Source organism: Oncorhynchus masou, chromosome 22, assembly GCF_036934945.1.
Source record: "Oncorhynchus masou masou isolate Uvic2021 chromosome 22, UVic_Omas_1.1, whole genome shotgun sequence".
In the NCBI taxonomy this organism is placed as follows: domain Eukaryota; kingdom Metazoa; phylum Chordata; class Actinopteri; order Salmoniformes; family Salmonidae; genus Oncorhynchus; species Oncorhynchus masou.
The window spans coordinates 51,065,876-51,071,944 of NC_088233.1; the positions used below are offsets into that span (position 1 = coordinate 51,065,876).

Genomic DNA, 6,069 nt, shown 5'->3' on the forward strand with positions numbered 1-6,069 from the left:
TTACGAGTGTTTCAACAATGCATCGTAAAAATAAATGTCCGAAGATGTCACACCAGTTTCCCAAAACACACAGTGCACTCGTTACAAATAACTGTCGTTACAGGAGCTGTACCGTGCTGAACATTATTCAAGAATATAAACTAAAGAGCTTGCAGTAGCTCTTAAGATTTATGGCATTTCAAAATAATGTAATGAAACAGCAGGGAGCTGGGGCCTGTTGCACAAAACTAGGATAAGGGATTAAGCCAGGATATCTTGGTGATCCTGGCTCAATTGATCCGTAATCCGGTTGCACTAAAGATGGATAGGGGGCAGGAGGATATGTTATGGTATAAATTACCATGGAGATTTATTCTGTGGAGCTAGCCTGCTCCAGACCAGGCTAAATTCCAGGATCTATTTAATCTCATCCCTAATGTCAGTCAGCAGTCACCACAAATGGAAACCAATAGTTATTTCACTGCTCACTATACATTGTTATCACATAACTAGACCCACTGTTATTATTTAAACGTTTGTGATCATTAATTTCAATGATTTTGGATAAAAAATGATTTTTAGATGTTGCTATCATTAGATAATTTACAGTTTCCCATAGACTATAAGGCTATATATAAAATGATAGAATATTAGGGCCACAGAGGGAAAAAAACACAAGTCATAATATTGTAACCAGTTGTTTTAAAGGAGGACAGTTGTTAAAATGACAGATGTGGGGCATTTCAGTGAAATTGTACTTCAGTATGGTTTCATAAACAAAGACATGCTGATGTGCCAGAATATTAAGTATCACATTGTCATAAGTATCAAAACTGTAAAAACAATATGTAGCTTTTCTGCAGAAAGAACCAGCCTCATAAATGTATGACTTTATCCTTTTTCTTCAGTGTGGCCCTAGTACTCTGTCATATAAACAAATACACATTCCATATGAATATAAAAACACAATGTGTAACATTATGTTCCTTTATTGAATAAGGACAAAACAAAGCAGGTAAACCATCAGCTCCTTTCGAAACTGAAGTCACAGTGACTCTACAAGATGGAAAGCACAGAATCCAAGCATATTATACAAAATGATACATACACATTCAAAGGTCTGTATATAACACACCCTGCATGTCTGCACACTAAAATAAATGCAGGACAAATCCATAAACATCAACTGAACAGACAAATGAATGGATGCAGTAGCCTCCCTGCAGCCTTGTATTACACACAGTATACCGCACAAACATCATAAGAGGCCAAATTCGTCAAAAAACGAACCCAAAAAAACCCAAATTCCTCTGCCACCGCAGGACATATTTAACCAAAATTGAAAGCACACATACTAAGTAAAATAATTCAACACATATTGGTCCCTCAGCAGCCGACCACTGTCGTCATCAGGGAAGATTGCCGGATTGTCCCAGTCCATGGCTGGTGGCACTCTGGGGGCCCTCTCCTTCCTCAGGCAGGCCACATTGTGGAGGACAGCACAAGCCACAGTAATATCACATGCCCTAACAGGGCTGACCCTTAATTTGTGAAGGCAGTGAAAGCGTGCCTTCAGGAGGCCAAAGGTCATTTCAACTCTGGCCCTGGTCCTGGCATGGGCATGGTTGTAGGCCTGCTGTGCTTCCTGGGGGTCTGTGAAAGGTGTCAGGAGAAAAGGCTGGCAGCCATACCCCTGTCTCCCAGCAACACACCAGAGAATTCACCTGTCAACACAAAATCTCATCATTACTACCTCATAAACACAGTGATATTCTTGACACAGCCATGATGGTTATAAATAGGGGTTGTGTGGCTTACCTTGTGATAGGCACTGATAGATTTCAGAGGCCCGAAAGATTCTGGAGTCATGGACTGAGCCAGGCCATTTTGCCACAACATTGCTGATCACACAGTCAGCATTGCAGACCATCTGAAATCATAAGATGAGGAATATTACACCAATCAATGCACATCACTGGCAATGCAGAGTGTTCGTCAATGGACAATATCAAAAAGTTATGTTCACCTGAACATTAATGCTGTGAAAGGATTTCCTATTCACAAAATCGGCCTCATGGGCACCTGAGGGGGCTTTTATCCTTGTGTGTGCAGTCCACTGCACCAATGACATTGGGGAAACCTGTCACACAAAGTAATGAGTATCCTACTATGTGTTAACAGTTGTCCTGTAATTTGTAGATCCTCTTACCTGCAATCCTATAGAACTCCTCTTTGATGTCACAGAGTCTTCTGTGGCCAGGGAAGGAGATGAAGACATCTGCTAATGCTTTGATAGCCAGACACACACTCCTTATTGTGCGGCAAATTGTGGCCTTGTTCAGCTGTTCTGCATCCCCCACTGAGTACAGGAAGGCTCCACTAGCAAAAAGCGCAAGGCCACACAAACCATTTGCTCCACACTCAGTGCATGGCTCCGTGCAGTGCGGTGCTTAATCCTGGGACCCAGTAGTCTGCATAGATACCTGATGCCATCTGCAGAAAACCTGTATCTTTCATATAGATGGTCATCAGGGAAGGCCAGTGGGTCCAACCGGTCCCTGAAGACCCTTTCTCGCCTGAAGGCTCTCCTCAGAACAAGTGCTTCTTCATCCACCACATCTCGCACGAATGGGCATGCCATTGTCAGAGCAGAAAGGAACACACAATTTTGGGCCTTCATATAGGCTAGTGGCCACACCTGGTGCTGGGGGTGGGCAAAAGAGGGCAATGCCTTATAACGATGACTTGGTTGTACTGATTGCTGGGAAAATAAAAAAAACCTTAGAAAGATGCCACCGTCCTGTGTGCTCACAATAAGAGCTCATATGTCATGGCTCACTTGACTTTACGAGAATATACCTAATTTTTATTTTGAGCTGTGTCATCTTCTTGGAGCTGGGGGAGGAAAGAAAAATAATGATTAATACATTTGTGTTACAGTTAGCATACAGTGTACATTGAAGGCATATCTCACCTCCCTCTCAAGTTTTTTTATTTCAAGGTCCAGTTTCCTAATTGTCCTCTTTTTTTATTTCGGACTCCAGTGCAAGATTTTCCATCTTTTTCTTCTTGTACTGAATGTCTATGTCTGCCAGTTCTATTTGGCGCCCTTACAACTTTCTGATAGCTTGTGAGCTCTGTGAACACAATACAATTAGCGCAGCTGGAATTTGGCAGGATGTGGTGTCCTTTTATTAATACGCACTATGTTGCCAGGCTGGTTTTCCCACTGTATAGCATCTGGGTCCTGTAAAATAAATTAGATTTTTTGATTTTGATGAGGACTCCTCACCATTGTAGAGTAAATAGTACTTTCACAGTCTTAACATGATACCTCATGCCTTCTGGAATCCAGAGAGATGGTCTCCTCCTCAGTCTCCATCATGTGCTGTTGCTGCTGCACTGGGGCCTTCACCCTATCACATTTAATCGGATTCATATTGAAGCTAGTAGACAAGACATGCCAGGCCTACAGTATGCCTTTGATGGAGTACTCACTGGATCAGCATCGTCTGGTGCTTGTGCTGGTGGCTCTAACAGGAACACAGTGCTGCCAGACACTGCAAGGCAATAGGTAAACCAAAGTCAGACAGTCCAAATTGATTCAATATGAATGTGGTTGTATCCCATGTAGAGATGGAAGGACATACCTTGAATGAAGCGGGTGGCATCTTGGGAGGAACCTATGCTCGTCTCTTTCCCCCCAGGGATCCCCTCTAAGACGGGCCTGCCTTTATTTAGCTCCAAGGCCATGTCCTCTGCTGGGGTAAGGTCAGCCTTTGGTGACCCACCACCCGTGCCTTGTCTGTGGGTATTCTTTTTCACTGCTAAAACAGTACAGACAATGTGTGAGCAGGCACCTTCTGGGTACAATATATGCTTGTGCTTTGTTAAATATTAGTCAGGGACCATACCATTCTGCAGAATGTTCTTGTATTTGATTTTGACCTGCTGCCATGTCCGTTTTGGCCCGTTCATGTTTAATCTACACACACACACACATTTAATGGAGTCACACTGCAAAAAATTACTTGGTATTTTTGTCTTGTTTTCAGTAAAAATATCAAAAAATTTATCATAGCTTTATACAGTGTGATGGAGTTACTTTACACAATTTCACTCATATCTGCAGTGCATTTCAATTAAATATTTAACCGTTTCATAATTACAGTACAACTACATTTTTGGAGATGTGAATTAAATATTTGAATTGTAATTGTGATGTTTCAGCGGAGCGGTGAGTGTGTAATTGTGCATTACTTACGCATTCAGGCGGTCTGCAATACTTTGCCACGCTTTTTCTCTTTGCTTTATCACTGTGGCGGTGTTGCCTTTCTTCTTAATTATATCTTTTACCTCCTCGTATGCCTCCATGAGGATTTGTGCTTCCGACGGGGAAAAGTACGCGGCTCTAGTTGCCATGGTAAATCAGTTAATCTGTGATCTGTGGCGGGGTCTATTTGAGTGAGCCGTGAGCGCGCACCTATCCAGGATTGGTTTCACCTGGCTTAATGAATCCGTGTCTGCTCATCCTGGCTTGGTCTTTGTGCAACCAATTAAGCCTGGACGCACATGTTTTGGCTTCATTGAGCTCAGCTGAGTCATTTATCCCGGATGTCTTAATTCTACTTTTGTGCAACAGGCCCCTGGTCTCGACCTTCGAGCCCGAGCGCTTATTGAATATGCCGCAAAAGCATGCTCGTGCGGCAGGATCGATTTCGGCGCGTATAAACCCAGTGTCGTTAGTAATCTCTTGTACACAATACCGATTTTTTCCAAAGTAATCTATTGTACACAATACAGTTCTCATCGTAACAATACATTTTGTGTAGCCTATTATAAAGTTTGTGTTTGTATTGTTTGCCATTTGTTATGTATTCGGTGTTTTTTCATGCTGTTTTGTATGCAATGTTTGCTTATATAAATTCTGAATTTCTTCAGTTTGTGTGAAAAAAAAGTCGCTATATAAATCTATATGTACCTAAAAATAGGATATGTTGACAATAGCAGCTAGTGTAACCGATGTAAAAGTTATGTTATACTGTTACATTGGTGCCGTGACCCGGATCATTGGTTGCTGAGGAAAAGGAGGTCAAAAGGGGGGTGAGTGTAACCGATGTGAAATGGCTAGCTAGTTAGCGGTGGTGTGCTCTAATAGCGTTTCAATCGGTGACGTCTCTCACTCCGAGACCTGAAGTAGTTGTTCCCCTTGCTCTGCAAGGGCCGTGGCTTTTGTGGAGCGAGGGTGACTGTTGTGTGCAGAAGGTCCCTGGTTTGATCCCGGCAAGGGGACAGACAAACTTTATTGCTAGCTAGCACACAAACAGTGCAGATAAATTCTTCACATTCATCTAATCACAGACAAAACATGGCTGACTTCTGGATTATCACAAGGGTGGATGCCATTCCAGTATTGTAATTCATAATTCTATGGCATTAACCATCATTCAGACATCAATATGCTGCAGCAGCTGTAGAAAGTTGATAACAATGAGACTTAGTGACAGGTGCAAACCATGAATACTAACATTCTGTAAAACTGGCGGGAACTTGGTTTATGCAAGATAGTCAAACAGGACATACAGTCGAGGCCAAATATATGGGCCGCAAAACAGGCACTCCACATGGTGATGATTTGTAGAGAGGAACTAGCTAGTTTAGCATAAGTATTGACAAGTGACTTCAACTAATCCCCATTTCCCATTCATACACACAGTACCAGTCAAAAGTTTGGACAGCTCATTCCAGGGTTTCTCTTTATTTTAACTATTTCCTACATTGTAGAGACATCAAAACTATTAAACATGGAATCATGAAGTAACCAAAAAAAAAGGGTTTAACAAATCAAAATATATTTTAGATTTTTCAAAGTAGCCACCCTTTGCCTTGACAGCTTTGCATTCTCTCAACCAGCTTCATGAGGTAGTCACCTGGAATGCATTTCAATTAACAGGTGTGCTTTGCTAAAGGTTCATTTGTGGAATTTCGTTCCTTCCTTTGTTTAAGGTCTACTTGACCAAGGAGAGTGATGGAATGTTGCATCAAATGACTTGGCCTCCACCATCACCTGACTTCAACCCAATTGAGATG

General features: G+C 42.0%; 1 pseudogene; it reads right to left on the reverse strand.

Moving 5' to 3' along the window:
• Window positions 1–952: 952 nt before the first annotated feature.
• On the reverse strand, window positions 953–3,082 carry LOC135509673 (putative nuclease HARBI1; annotated as a pseudogene).
• Between the last annotated feature and the right edge of the window lie 2,987 nt (window positions 3,083–6,069).